This window comes from Amblyraja radiata, chromosome 5, assembly GCF_010909765.2.
Source record: "Amblyraja radiata isolate CabotCenter1 chromosome 5, sAmbRad1.1.pri, whole genome shotgun sequence".
NCBI classification, from domain to species: Eukaryota; Metazoa; Chordata; class Chondrichthyes; order Rajiformes; family Rajidae; genus Amblyraja; species Amblyraja radiata.
Window position 1 is genome coordinate 37,454,578 of NC_045960.1, and position 26,302 is coordinate 37,480,879.

Below are 26,302 nucleotides of genomic sequence, written 5' to 3' on the forward strand. Positions count from 1 at the left end.
TGACGTGACAGGGGTTTTAAAAAGGCCCCAAACCTTTGAACTGCACAGTGATCTGTGAGGTAGTCCGCGTCTTTCCGATGCAGGAAGTTTCTCAGCTGGTTTATTTAAGAGCCTTCTGTCCTCGTTTAAACACATCCGCAGGCAATAGAGAGTGAACAGCAAAATCAGAAAATAAGACTACCTCCTCGGGCAACCGCTTAGCAGGTTTTGATCATCTTTAACATTAATGCATTTACTTTATTTGTGATAATTTATCGACTAAAATACTGTCTCCGTATACGTACTTTTAATTTTTTTTAATTTCTCTTTTTTTAGACAATATGACGACAGGAATGAATCCAGCAAGAATCTTAAAGATATAATGATAAAGTGGCCAGTTTCACATTGACTGTCGTTTCAAAGCGTCCCTATGATATTCTTATGCAGGAAGGACTGCAGACGCTGATTTACACCAAAGATAGACACAAAATGTTGGAGTAACTCAGAGGGTCAGGAGAAAGGGAATTGGTGACGTTTCGGGTCAAGACCCTTCTTCAGACTTCTCTCCAGAGATGCTGCCCGACCCGCCGAGTTACTCCAGCATTTTGTGTCTATCGATCTACCTTTGATTTTCTTGCCTGAATTAATACATTCTTTTTCAAAATGCAATTATATGGTGCATTTTAAACAAAGTTTATCGGCGTCTGTTATCGTATTCATTTCCCGTAATGCACATAACTAGCAGCTATGCAAAGCCACGCATTCGGTGCATTGGCAACACACACCCGTTTGGGAAAGTGCATTTGCAATCTACTCCTGGTTACATCATAGACAGACAGATGCTTACAAAGCGTCAAACCGGAAGTGCCGAACCAGACTCTTATTAGACTTGTCCCAATTGGTCTCCCTGGAAGAATACACCAGTACGTTTTCATGTCAGTCCCAACCTTTACTCGAATTCTCCTGAAGTAGTTTCTTATGCATTGCACAGGTCTTGTACACCCAGACTCGGAATTAATTATGTAATTGATACAAAAACTAGTTACTTACATCTGTCGCCCCCGTCACTCCACCCGCCTCGTGGAAAATAGAAAGAGAATCTAATGAAATGCCAAACCGATGTTCGGCAAATTAGCGAGAGCATTTAAATTCCTGCAGCGGGGCAGTCAGATTTGCATTGTGTGCTGACGTAATGACTGTTTTGAACGGCTTTATTGCATATATGCCTGTTTCATTCAGTGCACAGGCTCAACATATTCTTAAGTAAGTCGATTTTTTATTTCCAAGTGGGCTTTCGAAAATAAATCTGATTAAAAAAAACAATGAAACGTACTGATATCAGTGTTGAATTGTTATTGCGTTTTCTCATGCAGCCTTTAAACCACAAATCACTTTCCCGTACTACCTACACGTTATGAATGGAAATCAGAGCCTGGGCAATGCCCCACTTGAAAAGCCTTTTCATTGATGATGTCATTCCATCCAATAGTTTGCATTGACCCATGCAGGAGCTGTCTGCTTAGGCCGATAGAATGGAGATGCTTGCTTTTCGGATGCTATATTCAATTAAATAAACATTGTAGACACCAAAGATAACTTTATTTTTCGAGCCCCAAGGTAACTTCCTCGATTCCGCAGCACATTACTAGTTTTACCGAGACTTTTGATGGCAATTCTTAACATAGTGAACTTCGTGCCGTTTTAGCTTTTCCGGTGTGTGTCAGAGATGGTGAGTTTTCACAAACCCAAGCATTATCTTGTTCTCATTCGTCTCCTACTTTTCACAGCTCATCCAAACAGACCATCTGCGATTAACAAACCTTCACAAACCGACCCTCTTTCAACTCGGACCGCAATCGCTTGTGTTATTTAGTTTACTTGAATGGCCATCCTATTACAGACATTCACATTCCACAGTCTGAAGAAGGGTTTCGGCACGAACCGTTGCCCATTTCCTTCGCTCCATAGATGCTGCTGCACCCGCTGAGTTTCTCGTGTGTACCTTCACGCTGTCTAATGAAGTGTTCCGACCCGAAACGTCGCCTATCCATGTCCTCCAGAGATGCTGCCAGACCCGTTGAATTACTCCAACACTTTGTGTTCTATGTAAGATTATAGCACCTGCAGTTCCTTCTGTTTCCTTATCGTTACTTATCGTACACCCCTCACTCCCACGACCCCCCCTCCCCCCCTCAAACCCCTATCTCTGCAATTGTTTGATTCGGAATTCCCCCGGGGTAACATCGTCGACCTACAACTTGATGGACCCTGTATCCTTCTCCACAGCTGCTGCCTGACCAGCTGAATGTTTTCTAGTGCTTCTGTTGTTATTTCGGCACCTGCAAATCTGTCTTTCAATTCATTCAGTTGCTGTACACTGACACATATTTTTAATATAACTCTATTTGCAAAATGTATATAACACACTCTGTGAATCTCGAAAAGTGTGATGTATTTTACTCTCTCTCCCCCCCCCCCCCCCCCCCCCTGTTTTTTGCCTGAGCTAGATGGTGCAGCAATTTGAGAAATAAATGTAACAGATGCGTCTCTTTCTGGGCTCCCGCAGCATGTCCCATTGTGCCGAGAAAGTGCATTTTTGACGAGACGCTCGGCGTTGCTATAGTGAAGAGCAGAACTGAAGTAACAAAGCTCACACTGAAGCTGTGTTTGGGTGTCCTCGCACATCTGAAGGCTTCTTTTAAACTCTTGGAAGTGGGCGAGCCTCAGCCAAAATAAAAGTCCAGCTCAGAGAGCGGGGGCGGCGATACCGTGTCGCTCTCGGCCAATGGGCGAAAAATCAACACAGTAAATGATTAAAAATAAACACACCGGCCCGACTTCAGCCGTGGAACGAGCTCTCTGCATGTCGATTAATCAGTCGCAATGTCTTAAGTATTAACAAAAATCTATTGCCGAGTCCGCGAGGGGAAAGGCAACCTCTGACAATGTCAATCAATAATAAATAATATTCTTCGTGACAAAGGCAGATTTACTTTTAGGTTCTGCTGTAAAGATGCATTCAATGCCATCACTTTTGGTGCGTGGTGTGCGTTTTTAATACTGATTGACGTTATATCGTTCTTTCGGTTTCTCGAGGAGCAAACACCGAATCAAGAAAATCCCAACTTTAACTTTGCCCCCCACGATAAAGCAAGGAATCAAGTAACAAGTCGCCTTTGCTTCGTGATGGAAAAGGTTCTGCTTTTAACACGTGCAGTCTGGTGACTAAAAACTTCTGCGTTAAACCTCGGGACTCTTATTTTGCAATGGAGATGCAATTAGCTTTGTATTGCAACTCTATGAAAGCTTGTACAAAATAAGTAACCACTGTGGAAGAAGCTCTAGCGGCGCATTAAACAGAAATAAAAAAAATATACCATATAAAACAGAAAGCAGGCAATAGAGGCCTTCAACTTAAAGATGTTTCAAAGTGCAGAAGCGATGGTTGCGAGCAGCATATCTATGGCTTCAAAATAACTTAACGGTTAGTTCTTTTTATACCATAATGAAATAGTAATGAGAAAAAAACTGACCTTGTGATCAATCAGGAGTATCTTTCTATCTATCTATCTATCTATCTATCTATCTATCTATCTATCTATCTATCTATCTATCTATCTATCTATCTATCTATCTATCTATCTATCTATCTATCTATCTATCTATCTATCTATCTATCTATCTATCTATCTATCTATGTATTTCATATATGATTTTTAGATAAACAACTGACAATAATGGGGTTGGAGAGACAGCCTCGATAGCGGAATTGCCCCAATTAACTGATAGATAACATTCATTCAATGATATATTCTAGTAATTCATTGCTCTAACTTGTACTTACTGTTTGTAGATATGAGAGTTATATTGCCCCAAGTACATTGTATTATTTGTAATGGAAATAGAGTGGCGTGCTGAAGACTACATTTGGCTTTTTAAAAACAAATCTTGTTTCTTAAAGTATGGATATAAATATATTATGTTGTTTAATTTCTTAATGTTGGCGTGGTGAAGGAAAGACTCTGGCGAAAACAATAATGAACTGCTTTATTTTCTCCTGGTAAAAGTAAGATCAGGAGCAACAATAAATATGTGCAAAGTAATTGATTCCAGAAACAAAGTACGTCACAGACTGCACCGTGACGGGCTGGAAATGCAAAAATCTTGGGAAAATCTCGTCCAAATGAAGAGAACATTTACTCTAATTAGATCATAATTATCAGAGTCACAAAATAGACGCGGAGGCTTCAACATTACGTGTTGGAAGAAAAGAAAAACACATTATTTTAATAGTTTGATATGCAAACTATGGAACATTCAATTACATGGCTTAATAATGCATACATGATGCGATCTAGTTATTTGTATGGGGAGGGTTGCAATAATTCACTCTGAGGCCCACCGTGTTCACACATAAAATAACATCTATTGGTATGGATCATGATTTCCTGCCAAACTACATTTAAGAGAATACAAATCAATGAAAGATAATTTGGGCGTAAAATTAACGGTAATTATTTGACCTGCTCGCTACAAAGATTAAAATTCTTACGCCCTAATTAGATAACATTTCCAGATGCATCGACCAATTTATCATTCAATTTGCATATTTCTATTCCGACTTTGTAGAACTAGTTAAATGTCATTTAAAAAAAAAAGGGTGCTTGGCAAGTGAAAAAAAAACTAGTTGGCAGGACTGGCGCTCACGTACAGCGCAGAGACAGACACGTGCAGACAAACACCGTGAACAGCGGAACAGAGACGAGTCGGCAGAGGCGCAAGGTCCTGTACTTCCGCGCCAGACACCGGCCATATGGGTTCAAAGTTGTTTGTATTGTCCCTATTATCGACACAAACCAGTTTTAAACTTCAGGGCGACGTGTCCACCACACATTCAAACTGCTCTTTTTTTTCTTCCTTTTTTGTCATTGGCAATTCGACTGAAACTGTTCTCTGCCGACCATCAGGAATAGTTTCTTATGCATCTTAAATGTAATCACGTCCCCAGATATAAATAGTGTTTATTCCTCCAATTTAATACTTTTTTTTTTTGTTTAAATGGGGGCACTGTCCAGAATGAATCAATTGACTATTTTGACGCCCTCCAAGGATATTCGGGGCAAGAAATATTATTTACTGCGAAATTAGCGTGTTAATGGCAGTAATAAACTGATAGAGACCAGCGCAGGATAACAGTAAGCTAGTTTTGGAGCGCTTTCAATCGAGCCCTTTTAAAGATAAGATAGTGCACGATTTAAAATAGTTGTTATGGAAGTATTGTTGATAATGGATAGTGAAGTGTTCGAGATTCAACTAGAAATACCTTGATCACAGCAAAAACATTGAGTTGAGTTCAGGGCCTTAAATGAACTATCCAGCATGGTTCTTTTTTAATCAAATTATTAAGTACCGGGCATCTAATCTGTCGTTTCTAACATGACCCCACTTCCCTCGTCTTTTCTCGCCGCTGCGTGGGTTGATGTTGCAGCTGGTTGTTTGGACATCTGTGCCTTTGGTTGCATGTAAACTTTTCCAATTATAGAAGCAACAATACTCAACGATACTATCTAACTGTTATAATAGAGGAATAAAAAAAGCTGGCAAATATACAGAGACTGTGAAAATGGTAAATATTAAGATCTGGTTTATTGCAATTCCCGCCATTGTCTGGTAGAGACGGGGAATAAAAGCTACCGGGTAAGTTACATTCGAGACATAATTTATCTTTAAAAACTTGGCGAATTAAGTTTTTGCTTTAAAAAAAGACCATAGATGTATCTCTACCTTATTGTCTGTATTGTACAAGTCTGTGAAATCCGTTTGAGAGGTACAGCGGTTGAGAACTAAGTTACTTATATCACGTTACCGGCCCTTGACGTATTTAAAAGTGAGATAATTCCGCAGCTTTGAAAGTGCGGCTCGGGGAGACTAACTTTCCGGCGGGCGAGTGCAAGTGCCTGACGTCACGCAGTCAGTCTGAACGCCTTTCTGTCTCAGGACAATTTCATCTCTGTCTCGCCTACTCTACCTGACTGCCTCTCTTTTCACCAATTCCCCGCTCTCTCGCCTCCCCCCCTCGCCTTGCTAGCTCGCGTGTTCGCCTGTTACCCAGTGTTGCGGGTCTGTTTCTATCTTTCAAGTTAGAAGTGTCTCAATTTTCTTTATCCATTTCCCACCTTTCTTTTCATTTTCTCTTTGTCTCTCTGATTTCAGAGAAAGTCTCTCCCTCCTAACTCTGAATCGTTATCGGTAGTTTATGTTTTGTTTTTACTACACTTCGCGTAAATTTCCCAAACAAAATCCCTGACAATGATAGGAACGGTTTTCAATCAGTTTTTTTTCCTGTGCGACGTCCTTTTTTCATTTTCCACTCGCAGTTTTATTTAACCATATTCTCTTGTTCCGCCTCTTTCTGCTGATACATCGCACCGTGCTCCTCTCTGGTAGTATCACGTTTCTATATTTTCTCTTTCTCTCTGTCAAGAGCTAACAGCCACCAACACACAGGCGCCGCCCAAAAACGTAGGTCTTAAGTCATAAAGGATGTGGTTTGCTTATATTAGGTGACGAGGACGCACATTTGAATGGTATATGTGAATAATTTGTAAAGAAGTAACTCAAGCTGATTGATAGGCGACTGCCTCTACAGCCAGTCACGTAACCGCGCATGTTATTTCCCTGTGTTATAGTCAGCACGATATCGTGTAAATTATTGTCATCACGGTCTTTTTAAAATGAAGTCCCAGATTTGGGCGTGGAAATTTGTTATGTGAGAAGCGTCCTGAAATCAGAACTTACTTTGAAATAAGAACATGTGCTTTAATATCCTTTAGTGCCACACTCCTTCACATTTTTTCAACCGAGTTGAGAACTCTTTCTCGGTTAAAAAAAATAATGTCGAACATAGCCAAGTATTTTGGTAGGCAGCGTATAGAAAGGCGCTGACCTAGTGCGAGCAAATGGATTTAGAGTAAATGAGCAAAAAGGTAGGCACGGGCTTAGTGGGCCGAAGGACCCGTTTCTGTAATGTATAACCTGTACGACTCAATGACTATGTACTACCTGAAGCGATTCCTATATAAGATGTTGGGATGGTGCGGCTCTTTGCGGCATCAAAACAATAAATAACACGTTTAATATGTCATTTACAGTGATTTATTGTCATTTTTACAACCGTCCACGACACCCTTTGAATGCTCAGATCCTCAATCTCACTGCGTGTGCAGCGGGGAAACATTATTCTGCTCTGCCTGCGAATCCCAGCCAGGTCCAAAGGGCAGAGCGATTATCAGGGAATAAAAAAAAGTTTCTTCAGCCATTTTCTTGCCTTTCCATCTTCGTTTATTCTTATCATTAAACGAACTGAGCGAAAGAGCTGATAAATATTTCCAACAAAAATGTGTTTACCAAGCACGCTACAACAATTTGAGATAGTTTACTTTTAATGTGAATACTTCGCGAGCCTAAATGAACCTCCCCCCCCCCCGAAATATGTTTGAATTATCTATTTGTAACGAGGTCAGATACTGAAGATGATTACTGCACGAATAGAAGGACCAGATAGCAATGGATATGATTTTCTTTCCATGTTACTCTAATATTGAAGAACAGTTTATATATGATCTCATAGATTTAATGTAACTTAGTTAAGTTTGCGCAGTATTCATCAGCCTTGGTATAATTGGATTGAGACAGGCTTATCTAATATTACTATTCTGGGATAAGGTATGATATTGTAATCGTATGACCCCTAATTTGAGCCCCAGTAAATTAGGACACGCGTGTCAGTTTTTAAAATTCTCATGGGGAATCGGAAACCATAAAGGCAGTCAGCTATAGGCTGCGTGTATATAACCAGCCAACTTAAATTGATCAAAGATGCACTCGTGCCAATAGCTGCGGGGTGGGTCCAGCTGATTACAATACATTAAAACGATATAAATAAAGCTTTGTCGTTCCATTTCCCCTCAGCGACTTGGCCTTGGTGTAAAGTGGGACGTTCCTATTTACGCAGCCATAATGAACATCAATAGGTTTATTTCCACCCAGATTATTTTATATTTAGAATATATGTATATACATCACGCATGTCAGTTTGTGTGTATACGTGTGTGTGTGTGTGTGTGTGTGTGTGTGTGTGTGAGGGAGAGACAGTCTCCATTAATATAACATTAGCCAATCCTACCCTCCTACACTCAGAGACTTGGGTTCCGAATTTATTTGGTAATTATCCCTCAAGTGTCACTTTTTATTTTATTATATACACACTGAGAAGGCCTCAGTGGGTATTGCTAACGTTAACCTGATTGTTTCATTTTTAAGCTCAAATAAAAGAGAATATCTTTTATTGCTTCAAGTGGCTCCTCTAAAGTTATTCTGGCTCTGAGAATAAATGCCAATTGTATAGAAATGAGGCATAAGTAATAGTATATATATTGACATTATGTAACACTGCAGGTTGAAAGATTTCCTCCGAGAATTATGATTGGATTTTTATATGATATATACATATTACATCCTTTTATATAATGCAAATGAAAATCTGTCGTTTTGAATTCAGGGCCAACGTTAGCAATGTATTTAGATAAAATCACAAAAGACAAAGAACTGCGAGTCAAACAAATATCTAAACTAATGTGAAGGGCTTCATATCGGAGCAGATCTACCGTTGTCTTCTTCAGTTTATTTCTGCGTTGTTTGTAGTTCTGACCAGTTGGAAGAAACGTTTATAACAGTGTGCCTACCAACCAGTCCGGGACCCGTCCAAAGGGATACAATACATTGGAGACACAGAATACTACAGATGCTGGGGCCTTAATCAAAAATAACAAACAGACTGACGGATGAACTCTAAGGCAGCATCTGTGGAGGGAATTGGACAGACGACGTTTCGAGTCGGACCCTTCTTAGTCTGAAGAATTGTCCCGACCCGAAATGTCGCCTACCCATTACCCTTTACAGATGCTGCCTGACCTGCTAAGTTTCTCTCTCAGTCTGTTTTTCTTTTGGACACATTAACACGCTTCGCAACAACCAAAAAAAATCACCTTCACGTTGCACGTTTGAATGCTGCAACACCTGTCAGTATTTTCAAAAAATAACTCCTGCTTTTAGCTTTAAAAAAAATGCAAAACGAGCAGGCCAGTGGAATAAAGTCAAATGCTTTGATTTGACCAGCCAGATGTAAGATTTGAGGCAAGTCGCAAAAATATTAACAGAAATTTACAGAATAGGAGGGAGAATGTGGAGCAAAATGTGCATTTTTACATCTTAAGGAAAATTGTATGATCTGATTTGTAAGAAAGGCGTACTTTGTGGATCTGTAAACTTTCCTAGTTCTGTGCACTGACAGCTCGCCTGTGAAAAAGCTGCGTGCGATTTTTGTTGCAGGTTCCTGCATTAACTCTTTCCAGACCAGTGGATATTAGCAACATTTTCTACAGTTTTCATCACAGCAAATCGAAGAGCCGGATTTAGGGGACTTTGTACCATTTCTAATGATTGGTTCGTGAGGTAGAGTCGAGGCGGGATACTGAAACACAGAACCAGTTGAGAGATTTGCTTTGTATTTGCTTGACATAGTTTTAGACCATTTCTTTACAATTAATCTGCACAAGCAGCGTGTTAACAAAACATCGGCCGGCACCGGTATTGCCTCAATATTCACGCGTTGTTTTCGTCTATACATCACAGAGCTACATTAAATAAAACACAGCGTGTTTGGCTGGAATTACGACCACGTGAATTCAAACTTCTTTCTAATTTAAAAAAAGTTTGGAAATTGCGACTAAAATTAATTTATCGGTGCAAAACAACTTATTTTAATATCTGGATAGGAAGGAACTGCAGATGCTGGTTTAAATCCTAGACAGACACAAAATGTCGGAGTAACTCAGCGGGACAGGCAGCATCTCTGGAACAAAGGAATGGGTGATGTTCGGGTCTGAGGAAGGGTCTCGACCCGAAACCTCACCCATTCCTTCGCTCCAGAGATACTGCCTGGCCTGTTGACTTTCTCCAGCATTTTGTGTCTGTCATATTTTAGTATATGCTCTCCGGGTAAATCCATTCATAGTACATGCAGTTGATATAAATGAAAATAAAACTAAGGGTTAAAGCAGAGTGTCGTTAATGTAATTATATTCAGTGAATACAGAAGAATATTGCACGTGATAATGTGCAGTTTTAAAAATGTACTGTTAAAGGAAATTTCTTCAAAATATTATTCCAAGCTTTTCTTTTGTTTTAGATTTGGAGACTTCAGTGGAAACAGCGTTTGTAATGCATTTGCTTTATTTGTGGTGGCAATTGTGGGGATATAATTTAGTCGCGAAAAGTGAACTATGTTTGTAATAAAAAATTACGAGTTTTTTTTAACCATCTGTGAAATTCAATTATGACATTTCATTTCAAACATCTTCTTGTTCAAATGTGGCTGTGTGAATAATTTCGTAATAAATGATAGATATACCATCGGTACTACAGCCGTCACTGTGCATGAGACCCTACATTTTCTCCCGGTGCTATTTGCGGCCCGTGCATGAGATAAAGGTAGTTTTCCCTCTTGTTATCCATGTGATAATTATTGCCCAAATCCCAGTGAGTTGTGGGTTGTGTTGCTCTCTCTGACAGGCAGATCCTCTCCCTGGGGATGCGCACATGGCGAGCACTGAGCTCCATAGAATTCCATTAATCACAGTCTCGCTTCTCCAAAGCTCCCAAATGCACAGATAATTATAAATCCAGGGGAAATTGGATTGACAAACTCTACAAAACCTGATTAATCTGTGTTTCGGGACTGAAGAGTAAACAGAAATTCCCTCGGATTACAGGAAACTCGCTGAAAAAGACAGAATTTCCGTCCAACTTTTAATCTACAGAGGAATTGTGTTTCGATGTATATTTATGCTACATTTTGTGAAGTGGAGATCCCCCTCCCACCACCCCGCCATAAAGTAACCACTTCGTAAAGATCGTGGCATTGAACTGGAGGGTGGAGGAGGGGGCAGACCCGTTGGGAGAATGTATCCTGCATTCCGAATAACATCCCACATAACCGAAGTCTCACAAATATCAATCATTAAATATTAAACGTGACAAAACGTATTAAATGAGCTCGTGTAGACATAAGCAGCCGAATAACTATGTTTCAACTCAGCAGAAGGACAATGTCGATTATCGAAACGCGGTGACATCTCTAACCTTTAAATATCTGTGCTTCGTTTCACTGCTCGTTTTTGGATGTAAAGGAAGAGATACAACCACCACCACCACCCACAAAAAAAAACCTAGTGCAAAATATAGCACGCCTGGTGGCGATGGGCCAAATGGCCTTCTTCGGTGCCTTCCATTGCTGTGATTCCAACGTTCTCCAGACGCGCTTCGGTGGTAGCCGTGGAGTTCCAGGCGTTTGTTCAATAAAACTATTGTCATCATTTAGCCTCGTCGTAAAGCGGCTTAATTTACTGACTATGATCTAAGGCAGTGAACACTTGGAAGACTTGAAACATGCACTGCTGTTAACCAATCTAAAGACTGAGGTGCAAGGTGCACCCTATAAATCACTTTGTCCCGTTGGTGGTGGGACTTTATGACTCTCGCTCTATATTCGCCAATTTTCTATCACCAGAAGTAGCCCGTGTTCAACGTCTCCCACCTAAATGAATAAAAAACAAGGTAAAATAGACTGAGTAACATAAAGTACAGCCAATGTACATGTTAACACAGAGGGACAAGTACAACAACAGTACAAGGGGAATTTTGTTTCGAATGGAAGACAACTTTTAATTTTATAATTTGAATTTACATGCGGTAATGCCTGCTGCAATTAACGTCAGAACATTGTCATTGTTCTGCTATCGGTGCATGTGGCAATTAAACACTCTTGACTCTTTGCAGAGGACAATTAGTAATGTTGATTATTTTAGGTACAAATCGCTGTTGTTGGTCTGGAGTAATAAACTAGGCAGAGTTCATTCATTTAGCTGGGCCAAGTTCACTGATGCAAACGCCGTTCGTCATTGTAGATTACGTACAATGATATGCGATTTCGCAATATATATATATTTTAGGTTGCATCCCTTTTCATGAGTGGGGATGTAGTGAAGCTTGCACACAGGATTCTCATTCTCGTTGGTTTGTTCCAGTGGTCGTGGGCCCAGAGTGAAAGCACCGTTCTTGCCCCAGTTATCTCCGCAGTAAAGAGAGAACATCCGACCAGAGCCGGTGCTACAAATACAGTCACATCATTTGGGTCTCTCGAAACACAGCTTCTTCCGTCATTCAGCGGCGATGCTTATCTTAAGCTTGAAGCTTCGCCAATGCGGCTACCCTGCCTCTTAAGCCATTCAGACAGGATCTAGCGACCTTTGGCGAGAAACATGAAACCCAGAGTGTGAACACTCATTGAGATATTATAATGCAATTAGCTTGCATAAAAAAAGGCTTGTTAAGTTAACCTCACCCCTTTGATTTGTGAGCGGGCTGAACAATAACAGTGGCGATCTTACTTGGAGACTGAGGATTGCAGCTTCCACTTTACTTCGGGCTATTTCGGGATATGTTTTATAAACGCGAATAAAAACCTATTCCTTTTGGTGGTCTTGGAAATGTTCTCTTTCACTAAGCAAAGGGATTCCACAATAAGCGGCCTCCGTTTAGTATTGTAAACAATACATTCTTAATAACTTCGCAGAAAAAAACCACACGGGCACAGCACTCCATTCGCTGTTCCACCCTGAGAAATGTGGGAGTTTACAGGCTGATAGTAACTAGTTTGTGCATTCCCCCCCCCCCCCCCCCCCCTCGTTTCAACTTGTCCCTCCCGTGCAGCTTCCATCAATGTTTTCCCTGCGGACCCTCCCAATCCATAAAACTTCCAGCAGTTCGGAAACACGATCATCTGTGTTTGGGTTGCAGTATTCATAACACAAAACTGCATCGAATCAAAAAAAGTTATCCATGTTCCAATCTCAAATATGGCGTCGGCGAAAAGTAATTTGATTCCATTATAATCAAAATAAAGCCAAAGCAAACCACTGTGAAAGAAGTGGTTGTGGGTGATCTTCATCACGGAAACATCTCCGAAAAAGAGTTCAAGTGGAAGACACAAGGTAGGCTACACGTGGTTTCATGAAGAATATCCCACTCAGATTTTAAGAATAACGGAATATTAGAATTGCTTCTTACAAGGAAATAACGCTTCAATTATCTATCCAAAAGAGAAACGTCTTCATATCCCATAACTCAACAGTCTCAACATAACTCAACACCAAGACATTCAGATGAGAACGGAGGGGTCATTTAGGACGACGGGGCTATTCGGGAGGAGAATTCGAGAGCAAGTTTGCCGGTTAGCTCAGTGTGTTTAAAGGTTCTGGTAATGCTTCGGGTGTTAAGAGCCACCCAACTTGTTTGTACTTGACTATCAGCCGTTGCTGTACAAAGCCTCTTTTCTTCTGCCCTTGGGAGCGATCCAGGAGAGTGTCGATCCCTTGACCCCGGAGCCATCATTAAGGAGAATGTTCATCTCACATCCTCACTTCCAAATGAACTTCAGCTACTGCTCAGCTCACTGACCCGAAATGTCTAACGGATTACAGAAGGTTGGAAAAATTAAAAGAAACATTCTTCCCCATTTCCTTCACAGAACTTATACTGTGTTTCAAGTAATTAAGGGATCTTAAGGTGGACTCTATGAGCATGAATCATATACAAGGGGCAAACAACCCCCATAATACATGGTATGCTGGCATCCTCAATGAAAAAGATCATAGTCTTTTTAAAATTGCAGTGCGATTTTGATTTGTTTTCTTCATAGTAATCCCACCAAAACAAGAAAATATCTCTCACAATACAAAATAAACTATTATGCAAACAGTTATATTTTTGAATTTTTTAATTTAATTTAATTTAATTTTTGAACTTAAATACTATTTTGAGCGTTCTTTGTATATTTAATTCTTAGCAAATTGAGTCGTACTTGAGCCTGTGAGCATCTGAAGATTGTAAACACTAGACAATGGGATGGGAGAGAATGTGGGCCTGACCCCTTTACTTGGTTGACGTTTGTGAATATTACAGGTGTACATACAGGCCTCGCATGCCTCGTCAACTGTTGTACGGAGTACTGTCACAGGGTCAAAGGAGCCCAGGGTGCCCAAAGAAACGGTTCAAAGACTGCATCAAGGACAACCTCCAGCACACAGGCCTAGCCCCAAAAGAACTGGAAACCTGTGTCAGTGACAGGACTGGCTGGCATACAACCATTAAGAGAGAGGTCAGCAGTTTCGAAGATAATTACCGAAGCCGACTTGTTAGTGCCAGAGACACTAAGAGCTGCAACCCTAAATCCCCCCCCCCCCCACAGCGCCCTTCATGTGCCCCCACTGTTCCCGCTTGTGTGGTTCGCGCATCGGACCCGTGAGCCACACTCGATCCCAAAAGACATGAGACTGCACAACCATGCTCTACGATGGGCCACCACCACAGACTAGCAAAGGAGTATTGGTGAACAGTCTATATTCCTTTTGGGTAGCTTATGCACTAACAGTATGAAAATTGAATTCCCCAATTTTAAATAATTAACCAACAGACACCCCCCCCCCCCTATCCTTGTCTCTGTTCCCTATGACCCATCTGGATGCACATCCATTTTTTCCCACAAACTCGCCCCCAGCCCCATTTCCCTTCCTCCCATCCCTTTCCACATATAACTCTTTCCTCTGACCACATTTCATGTCTCTTCTCTTCTTATGTCATAGCCTTTGTCCAACCATCTGCCAATCAAACCCCCATACCCCTCACCTGTATCCACCCATCCACCCTGGATTTGTCCTGCCATAACTCTCTTCCAGCTCCCCCCCCCCCCTACTTCAATCATCAGAAGAAGGATCCTGAACGGAAGAATCACCTATTTATGTCCCCCGAAGATGCTGCCTGACCTGCTGAGCTACTCCAGAACTTTATGTCTTGTGAAATATTGATGAAGGCATTCTTAAAGTGTCCAAGGTACTATTAGGATTTCAAAGCAATGATGACCAATTGGTCTGTAGGTAGATAATATTTTAGAGAGGCTTAAATGGAATCTTAACAAAAAATCATATCAGTGAATATGATTAGTGTAGTATAGGGCCATATAGTGAAATGCCTAGATAGAGTGGATGTGGTGAGGATGTTTCCACTAATGGGAGAGTTTAGGACCAGAGGCCATAGCTTCAGAGTAAAATAACATGCCTGTCAAAAGGAAATGAGGAGGAATTTCTTTATTCAGAAGGTGGTGAATCTGTATAATTCATTGCCATAGACGACTGTGGAGGCCAAGTCATTGGATATTTTTAAGGCGCAGTTTGACAGATTCTGAATAAGGGTGTCACGGGTTATGGAGGGAAGGCAGAAGAATGCGGTTGAGGGAAAGATAGATCAGCCATGATAGAATGGTGGAATAGACTTGATGGGCCGAATCACATAATTCTGCTCTTATAAATTCTGAACTTATGAAACTATTAAATTCAAATTCAGACAAGAATGTTGTGCAAGTGCAAATTCACCAATTTGGCTAAGTTCAGGCATGTACTTGGCCACCATGTTGAAGGTGCTGAAAGAGACAGTCAGTTTTTCACATCCTGAACTGAAGGAAATATGGATCAGGTGCAGGCAAAGGATATTACTTTAACCTGGCTTCATGTTCGACATGGACCTTGTGTGTTGAAGAGCCTTTTCATGTGCTGTACTGTTCTATGTTCTGTGTTCCCAGTCAAACAATGGCATTAAATAGATAAAAGTGTGGGGAAAATGTTGCATAATTTAGCATTCTTGGTGCAAAACATCTTGCACCGAAAATACTTATTATGAATTAAAATGCATAGGCACAAATTGTGTAAATTACAGTATGTTCACTGACCTTCCTCATTCCCCACATATGAACTCTGCACCAGAAGCCCTAGTTTAGTTTGGAGATACATCGTGGAGACACACCCTTCGGCCCATCGAGTCCTTGCTGACCACTGATCCCCGCGCATACACACACTGGGAACAACTTACAATTATACCAGGCCAATTAGCTGACAAATTTGTATGTCTTTGGAGTGTGGGAGGAAATGGGAGATTCTGGAGAAAACCTACACAGGTCACGGGGAGAACGTATAAACATCGTACAGACATGCACCCATATTCAGGATGGATCGTGGGCCTCTGGCGCAGTGAGGCCGTGCTGCCCAGTGACAACTATCAACTGTGGAGCTGTTGATAGAAATGGAGTAATGGAGTTGAGTGGCAAAACGTGTAGGAAGGAACTGCAGGCGCTGGTTTGTACTGAAGATAGAGACAAAATGCTGGAGTAACTCAGGTGGGTCGGTCAACACCTCTGGAGAAAAGGAATAGGTGATGTTTCAGGTCGGTACCCTTCTTCGGACAAAGTATCGGATAACTGACCTTAACTGATGATGCTGAGAATTATTATGTACATGAAAATAGGGAAAGATGGAGGAATGGAGCACCAGAGCACATTACAGGTGAACATACATAACCTTTGCAGGTGTGTGATTATTTCTCAAGGAAAGACCATCATCAGCTCAATTTGAATTGAATTGAATGGAATTGAATAATGCTGCATGGAAACAGGCTCTATGGCTCACCATGTCCACGACAACCATTGGAATATCTATTCACACTAGTTTTATGTTATCCATTCCCGACACACTAGTTTCACATCCACTCCTGAGTTTGTTATTTGGATACTTAGGCTATTTAAAAAATATATCCTTTTCTTAAGAAATTGAATCTACAGGACATTCTTAATGGGAAAGTAGTGGGCAGAAAGATATGTCATGCATGGTTTGAAGAGCAAAAACTTGTAGTTTACATTGCCCAAATTGAAACAAGGTGTACAGGGTTGCTTATTGGTTACAATCTGAGGAGTATGATGATGCTACTGATTATGATATGCCAATGTACCAGCTAGCAACTAATCTTCTCCATAAAGACTTGGTCTATTGCTAGAAATTGAAATTTATTTACCTGTCTGTTACGGACTTACAGCATATAATACAATAATATTAAAGTTCTGATCTTGAGAATATCACATTTTTGGATTTTCAAGGCAGTCTGGGTGTTTATTACTATTTCCGTCACAACGGTCAATTTTGTAATTAACTACAATTAGGTAATTAACTAATTATATGCTTTAATTTCTGGTCATCCAAGTAAGATGTTTTATATTTGTTTCAGAATGCTTCAATCTATATTAACTGAACATTTCATTCAGTTCTCTTGATTTTTAAGAAAGTTATGGGCTTTTGACTGTCCTCGATCACAGCTTTTGTGTTAAGTCAATGGAAAAGCAATAGGGAACAAGATGATAATTTCTGAGTATGAAAGTGGCCATTACTTTTTTAATACTGAAGATATGAAAGTGAACTAGGTATCAAATTAAACTTCTTTTTATGCTTTATCTGATGGGATAAATTGCAGACTTGATTTTTTAAATCTAAAAATGTTGTAACATTGCTACTCTGGTTGCTGATTCTCCTAATCTGAGTAAACGACTCGGTGCATCTACCTCATCTGCTCAAAAACTGTTAAAGCTTCACTATTTGGAAACATAAGCCATGTGCTACTGACCACGTGACAGAATGGACACAGTGACAGATACATTCAACTTAGTTAACACCATTCATGATGGAGCAGTTCATTTGACCATAGTCCAGTTTCCCAGTCACTGATCAACAGATTGCTTTGCAGAAAATCACTAACAGCATTGCAGCAAAACCCTTCCAAGTCACAGATTGTTCTGACTTGGGCACTTTTGTTATTGGTCCCTTGTCTCTCTGTCAGGGTGCTTGAATCCAATATCATTATCTGAGCATCATCACCATAAGCAGTTTAAAAAGTATGGCCAACACCAAGCTTCTGTAACAATTTGGGATGGGCAATAGGCGTTCATCCATTAAAAACATGTAAAGGGTATTAAAGATATAATAACTGATATCACTGTGGAGATGGACAGCACATTTCTGATACTGAGGGAGGAGGGTCTTGTCTTAACAGACTCATAAGTTCATGTTCACAAGTGATAGGATCAGAATTAGGCCATTCGGCCCATCACATCTACTCCACCATTGCATTTTGATTGATCTATCTTTCCCTCTTAACCCCATGCTCCTGCCTCCTCTGATGAGTAAATTTACACCTTAAATAACAACAATAATTCAATGGGTTTCCAAGCCTGTAGCACATTGACATTTTTAATGTTCCTATCACCTATGCAAAAACATATTTTCGTACAACTCACGTGATGTTCTGCACAAAGATACCATTTGCTAGCTTTTTTGTTTGTACGTTCACAGGTGAACGCTTCAATGCATTCTATTTTTTATCATGGAAACCTCTTCAGACAAATTGAAGGCGTTTGAAGAAGAGGAGGTACAGGATCCCGAAAGCTCATCGAAACAGGAGTGTATGTAAGCATTTGGGAGAATTAATCATCACACCAGAGCAGAAATCTGAGGGAATGTACAGACAGGATAATATTTTCATCTGCATAGTCACTAGCTATCATTCTAGATTATATTTATAACATCCAGGAGTTATCTCCAAGGCCATTTGACTGTCTGTCAGGAATCAGAATCTCAAGGTTTCAAGGTCAGTTTATTGTCACATGTATCAATTAAGGTACAGTTGCTCATCCACGCTAACATAGAGAAATAACGATATGCACATTTTCTAGGTACAGGCACAAACATGACTAGGCCCTATCCAATCTGGTTATATTATGGTAGTATTTATCTGTGCCAAGCCAATTTAACAATGTAAAATAAAACAAATAATGTTGGATGCAGTCAGCAGGTTAAAACATTTCCTCAGAAGTTCAGTTTAGTTTACAAAATATATTACAAATGAACAGCATATAGGAAGGAAGGTACAGAGGAAAGAGCATATGTCTGTACCATATAATTATGCATCAATACAAGGTGGGAATAAAGCAGAGAATGATTAATGGAACTAAACTGGAAATCAGGAACTGGTTAAAGAGCAAAGTGGTAGGCTCAGGAGACAAAAGACGATGTATCAGGATGTATCAGGAATAACTTAATCTTGTGTGTGGACTCGATAAGAAGAAGAAGGAATAACTAAAACAAATACTATGTGGACCATCAGTCTGAAGAAGAGCCTTGACCCGAAACATCACCTATTTCTTTTCTCCAGAGATGCTTGTCTTTTGTGTCTATCTTCTGCTTAAACCAGCATCTGCAGTTCCTTCCTACTGTAACGGGTATAGCTTGGACCCAATAGCAGCACAGAATCAGGCAGGTATAGTTGGTAACAAACTTTATTACAATACTGTAACACAGAGTAGTAACACAGGAATGGGTACACCGTACTCACACAGAGGCTCAGGATTGAGCGAGGGTTCCGAAGAGGGGCAGGCAGGAGACGTAGTCGGGGTAGCGGAAGGTCCGGTCACCAGGAGATCCAACACACGATGCAAACAAACCAGCGAGGGACAGACGAAAGGAGAGTCGAAGCCAGGCAGGAAGTCGGGAAATCGCTGGAGAGTCTTGCATGAATGCTGAGAACAATCTGGCACTGTGTGAACGGTGAGGAGAGTCTATATACCGGGTTAATTGGTGATCAGAGGCAACTGAGTGCAACAGGTGAGGAGAGTTGGGCTGATGAGAGGGGAGTGGCAGGCAGGCAGGTGAAGTGGATGAGAATGAGGAGAGGGCAGACTGTGACAGAACCCCCCCCTCAAGGGACGGCTCCTGACGTCCCAAAACAAAAACAAAAAAAAACAATAAAGAAAATAAACCCAATCCCACGCAGAGTTGGGTGGGAGGAGGGGGACCGGAGGAGGGCTAATATTCGTCCGAGACATCCATGTCCGCATCCTCCTCCATAGCATCAGAGGAAAGCTCCGTCTCGTCGTCACTGGGCGCCTCAGACGGAAGAGGGGACAGAGTCTCAGGGGCGGCGACCCCTCTAGGAGTGGCGAACTTGGATGGCTAGTCGTGATGACGCCAGTGAAACTCCCTGATGAGGGAGGCGTCCAGGATGTGTCGAGCAGGAACCCAGGACCTCTCCTCTGGACCGTAACCCTCCCAATCGACCAGGTATTGGAGACCCCTCTCGCGACGGCGGGAGCGCAGGAGGCGGTGCACCGTAAAGGCGGGGCCTCTGTCGATGAGACGAGGAGGTGGAGGAGGAGGGACTGCGGGGACCAGGGAGCTCTCCCGGACTGGCTTTACTCTGGACACGTGGAACGTAGGATGGACCCACATGGAACAAGGCAACTTGAGCCTCACAGCCGCTGGGTTGATGACCTTCTGGATCTCAAAGGGACCGATGAACTTGGGTGCCAACTTCTTGGACTCCACCCTCAAGGGAAGGTCCAGGGTCGACAGCCACAACTTCTGGCCCGCGAGGTAAGTTGGGGCCTGGGTGCGGTGACGGTTGGCAGCCGTGGCGTAACGGTCCACGGAGCGGAGAAGAGCCACCCTGGCTTGGGTCCACGTCCTGCGGCAGCGACGAATGAAGGCCTGGACGGACGGGCAGGAAACCTCTTTCTCCAGCGCCGGGAACAGTGGAGGCTGGAACCCGTAGGCACACTGGAAAGGGGAGAGCCCAGTGGCCGAGCTTGTCAGGGTGTTGTGGGCGTACTCCACCCACACAACTGCTGGGACCAGGAGGAGGGATGCTTAGACACCATACACCGCAGCGCCGTCTCCATCTCCTGATTCTTCCTTTCAGTTTGGCCATTGGACTGGGGATGAAATCCGGACATCAGACTCACGGTGGCCCCCACAAGCGTGCAGAACTCCCTCCAGAACACAGAGGCAAACTGGGGTCCCCGGTCGGAGACCACATCGACGGGGAGACCATGGAGCCTGAAGATGTGGAGTAACATGAGCTCGGCAGTTTCCTTGACTGACGGAAGCGTGGGCAGGGGCACGAAGTGAGCCATCTTGCTAAATCTATCGACCACGGTCAGGATGGTGGTGTGCCCACGGGATGGGGGCAGGCCGGTAACGAAGTCCAGGGAGATGTGGGACCATGGTCGATGGGGTACAGGCAGTGGAAGCAGATGACCCGCAGGAGCTTGGTGTGAGACCTTGTGCTGGTTGCAAACGGGACAGGTGTTGACAAACTCCCGAGTGTCCTTCTCCAGCGATGCCCACCAGAACCTCCGTAGCACCATCTCCTTGGTCCACTGAATGCCGGGATGACAGGTGAGTCGAGAGCTGTGGGCCCACTGAAGGACGTCGGACCGCAGGGCAGAAACCACAAACAGGCGATCAGGAGGGCATGCGCTGGGTCCCGGCTGGTTCTCCAAGGCCGCCTTGACCCTCTCCTCCACTTCCCAGGTGAGGGAGGCAACCCTGCGCGAGGACGGGAGGATGGTGTTGGGGCCAGAGGCAGGCTCTTCCTTCGCCAAGAACTGTCGAGAGAGGGCATCAGGCTTCACGTTGCGGGACCCAGGTCGGTAGGAGAGGGAGAAGTTGAAGCGGGTGAGGAAGAGAGACCAGTGGGCCTGACGAGAGTTGAGCCTCTTGGCTGACTGGAGGTATTCAAGGTTCTTGTGGTCAGTCCAAACCAAGAAAGGCTGCTCGGTTCCCTCCAGCCAGTGACGCCATTCCTCCAACGCCAACTTAACCGCCAACAGTTCTCGGTTGCCAATGTCATAATTCCTCTCAGCAGGGGTCAGGCGTCGGGAGAAGAAGGCGCATGGATGGAGCTTCTGGTCCCCGGCAGCCCGCTGGGACAGAACAGCTCCCGCCCCCACGTCGGAGGCGTCCACCTCCACCACGAACTGTCTCTCTGAGTCCGGAACTTGGAGGATGGGGGCCGATGTAAACCGTGTCTTGAGTGTCAGAAAAGCTTTGTTGGCCGCGGTAGACCACCGGAATGGAACCTTGGAGGAGGTGAGTGCCGTGAGGGGTGCGGCCACAGTACTGTAGCCATGGATGAACCGTTGGTAAAAATTGGCGAACCCCAGGAACCTTTGGAGCTGCTTGCAGGAGTCAGGAACAGGCCAGGTGGTGACAGCAGAGACCTTGGCGGGGACCATCTTGATGTTCCCTTGGCCAACGATGTATCCTAGGAAGGAGACTGACGGGGAGTGAAACTCGCACTTATCAGCTTTAACGAAGAGCGAGTTCTCCAGGAGCCGATGTAGAACTGCCTGGACGTGGTGTACGTGTTCCTCCTTGGTCCGTGAAAAGATGAGGATGTCATCAAGATAGACGAACACGTACTTGTTCAACATGTCTCTGAGGACGTCATTGACCAAAGCCTGGAAGACGGCCGGGGCGTTGGTGAGGCCAAAGGGCATCACCAGGTATTCATAATGTCCTGTGGGAGTGTTGAAGGCGGTCTTCCACTCATCTCCCTCTTTGATGCGGACCAAGTGGTAGGCGTTGCGTAGATCCAACTTCGAAAAGATGGTGGCCCCCTCCAGGAGCTCGAAAGCAGAGGAGATGAGTGGGAGAGGGTAGCGATTCTTCACCGTGATGCCGTTGAGCCCCCGGTAATCTATGCAGGGACACAGAGATTTGTCCTTCTTCTCCACGAAGAAGAACCCAGCAGGAGACGAGGAGGGACGGATGAGACCAGCAGCCAAGGAGTCGTTTATGTATTTCTCCATGGCGCCTCTCTCAGGGGCGGACAGGGAGTAAAGGCAACCCCTAGGAGGAGCGGAACCAGGCAGGAGGTCTATGGCGCAGTCATAGGGCCGATGAGGAGGAAGGGAGGTGGCCCTAGACTTGCTAAAAACCTCCCCAAAGTCATGGTACTCGGCTGGGACCCCCGTCAGATCTGGAGCAGAACTGGAGCAGGTGGCCGGTTGAGGAGCTGAGGCTTGCTTCAGGCACACTTGGTGGCAGGAAGGGCTCCAACCCAAGATGACCCCCGTCCTCCAGTCGATGTTGGGGTTGTGTCGCCGAAGCCAGGGGTAACCCAGGATGAGGGAAAGACGGGGAGACTGCAGGATGTGGAACTGGATGGTCTCATGGTGATTACCAGACAGGAGCATGCGCACTGGGACCGTCTGGTGAGAAACAGTCCCCAGGAGATGGCCGTCGAGGGCATTGGCGGGAACAGGTTCAGGCAGGGGAACACAACTGATGCCAAGCTGGCGGGCTAGTTCCTTGTCCATAAGATTAATGTCACAACCAGAGTCTATGAAGGTGGCGAGGGTGTGAGAACCATCAGACAACAGCAGACGGGCATGACAAAGAGGGCGTCGGGCAGAGGAAAGTTCAGAGGTTCGACTCACCAGTAATTCCTCCGCTACTGGAGAGTTTGGCCTTTTACTGGACACTTGGAGATGTAATGACCCTGTCGCCTCTCCCGACGTCTCGCCAGGATGCGTCGGTCCAGACGGGTCGTTAGCTCGATAAGCCCATCCAGAGAAGAAGGAAGGTCGTGGGACACCAACTCATCCTTGATATAGTCATTCAAGCCCAGCAAGAAAGCGTCACACTGGGCCGGGGCGTTCCAATCACTCTGACGGGCCCTGGTGCGAAAGTCGATGGCGAAGTCAGCGACGCTCTGGTTCCCCTGGCTCAACCCCAGCAGACCTCCCACAGAGTCCGGCCCCATCTAAACCTCACCGAACACCTTGCGAAGCTCCGCGGCAAAGGCCTGGAAAGAGGAGCAAGCCGGCGTGCGTCGCTCCCATTCAGCCATTCCCCACAGCTGAGCTCTGCCAGTCAGGTGATTAATGGTAAACGCCACTCTCGCCGCTTCCTGGGCGAAGGTGTAGGGCTGTAGGGCGAAGAGAATGGAACAGTTCGTGATGAATAGGTTGCAGCCCTCCGGGTCTCCAGCGTAGCGCTCCGGGGTTCCCACCCGGGGCTCAGTTGATGGTCCTGGCGGACCGGGAGCTGGTGCTGTCGGAGCCGGAGGCGAAGCATGGGGTGTAGCCTGGGCGAGGGTGGTCGTCAGCTGTTGGACCTGGGTGGCTAGTGCAACCAATGCTTGCTCCTGGTTTGACACAGCCTGTCGAACCTCGGAGTTGGAGGCAGTGAGCATAGCTTCGTGCTGCAGGAGCGTGTGCTCAATCCTCTCGAAGCGGTTTGACGGAGACGTTGTGTGCGCTGAGTCCATTGTTGGCCAGATTGTACTGTAACGGGTATAGCTTGGACCCAATAGCAGCACAGAATCAGGCAGAATATAGTTGGTAATGAACTTTATTACGATACTGTAACACAGAGTAGTAACACGGGAATGGGTACAGCGTACTCACACAGAGGCTCAGGATTGAGCGAGGGTTCCGAAGAGGGGCAGGCAGGAGACGTAGTCGGGGTAGTGGAAGGTCTGGTCACCAGGAGATCCAACACACGATGCAAACAAACCAGCGAGGGACAGACGAAAGGAGAGTCGAAGCCAGGCAGGAAGTCGGGAAATCGCTGGAGAGTCTTGCATGAATGCTGAGAACAATCTGGCACTGTGTGAACGGTGAGGAGAGTCTATATACCGGGTTAATTGGTGATCAGAGGCAACTGAGTGCAACAGGTGAGGAGAGTTGGGCTGATGAGAGGGGAGTGGCAGGCAGGCAGGTGAAGTGGATGAGAATGAGGAGAGGGCAGACTGTGACACCTACAGTATGTGCTCCTTCCTACACTATTAACTCTTGCATCTGATCCTCAGAGTAACAGATGAATAGGAACAGGCCTTTCAGCTCTTTGATCCCATCCATAGTTCAGTTGGCTTATGGTTGAACTGAATCTTAGCTTACATTCCTGAACAGGATCTGTACTCTATGAATCTTAATTTTGAGATTTACAATTGAAATTGAGTTGAGTTTAGTGAGTTTAGTTTATCCATACATACATATAGTGTACATTGACATACCCATGATATGTTTTTGGGGGGGAGAGTTCCAGACTTTCACCAATGAATTGGTTTCTGACATCCTCGCTGAACAGCCCTTCTTGTTTTAAGATTATATATCCTTATTCTGGATTCTCATAGAGTGACAGAGTCATAGTGATACAGTGTGGAAACTGGCCCTTTGGCCCAACGTGCCCAGGCCGGCCAACATGTCCCAGCTATATTAGTCCCGCCTGCCTGCGTTTGGCCCATATCCCTCCAAACCCGTCCTATCCATCTACCTGTTTCTTAAACGTAGGGAGGATAATCCCTGCCTCAACTACCTCCTCTGGCAGCTCATTCCATACACCCACCACCCTTTGTGTGAAAAAGTTAGCCCTCGGATTCCTCTTAAATATTTTCCTCTTCACCTTAAACACATGTTCTCTGGTCCTCGATTCACCTATTCTGGGCAAGAGACGCTGTGCATCTACCCTATCTCATGTCCAAGATAATGATTTTTCTCTATTTAGCTTGTCTACTATTAATCATTTTTAATGGTCTTTAATATTCTATGTTCACAGGAATACATGCCTTGTCTATGACTCTTGGAACTAGACGTGTTTCATCGACAGAATACAACCTGCCACTCTGCCAAGGCAATCTTCCCAAGATGTGGCTCCCAAAGCTGAATGCAGCATTCCAGAGGGTCTATATTGAGCTCTGTCAAGCTGTAATATAACTTTGCCCTTCCCCAAGTCCACCCTTTGCATTCTAGTCCTCTTGAAATAAAGGCTATTTTTATATTAAATATGCTAGCTAACTTTGTTAACTATTAAAGTTTACTTTGGTACAATCTTTTGAGGATTTCTGAGTTTGGATTCCTTGTTGATCCTTGTTGATCTTCATTTGCTAACTTCTTGCCATTCAGAAACTATCAGATTTTGAATTGTGGGATGATCTTGTACTTCCCCACATTAAGCACCACTCTTTGTTCATTAAATGATCACACCGGAAGGTTGATATAAGAAACTGAAGATAGGATCTGTAGACATGATTTTATGTAATAGCTGAGCAGGCTGGAAGGGCCAAATAGTCTTCCCCTGCTTCTGTTATCTATATTTCAATGCTTCCACTTCCAACCCAACTTTTGCAACTTAAAATTCGGTCCTCTCGACTAAGTGTTTTTGTTGATAGTTTTTCTCTACTATTATAAATAATACAAATACAATTTTCAGTTTCATAAGTGATGTCATCTGATTTCTCCTTAAAATATTTCACTGGTTCCTGACTTTTCTGAATTGCATTATTAGAGTCCAAAGTAACCACCTCTCCCACTATTTACTATTGGAATCCATTTAGTCTAATTTACTCCTGAAATAACACTAAGGCCACCACAATCGAAGTCACGAGCAATAGATTGTAAGGCTGTCTATTGTATTACCCTACATTGGCGAAGGACTGTTGGCATCCTCAGAGGAATGGTGCGGACAGCTATTTTCAGCTTTCTATGCCA

At 43.8% G+C, this 26,302-nt stretch overlaps 1 long non-coding RNA gene across 1 annotated transcript; it reads left to right on the plus strand.

Moving 5' to 3' along the window:
- Positions 1 to 3,305: 3,305 nt before the first annotated feature.
- On the plus strand, positions 3,306 to 25,648 carry LOC116973203. Its single transcript, XR_004412018.1, has 3 exons — positions 3,306 to 3,463; positions 18,324 to 18,437; positions 25,371 to 25,648. It is a non-coding gene; the product is annotated as an uncharacterized LOC116973203 (long non-coding RNA).
- Positions 25,649 to 26,302: the final 654 nt, after the last annotated feature.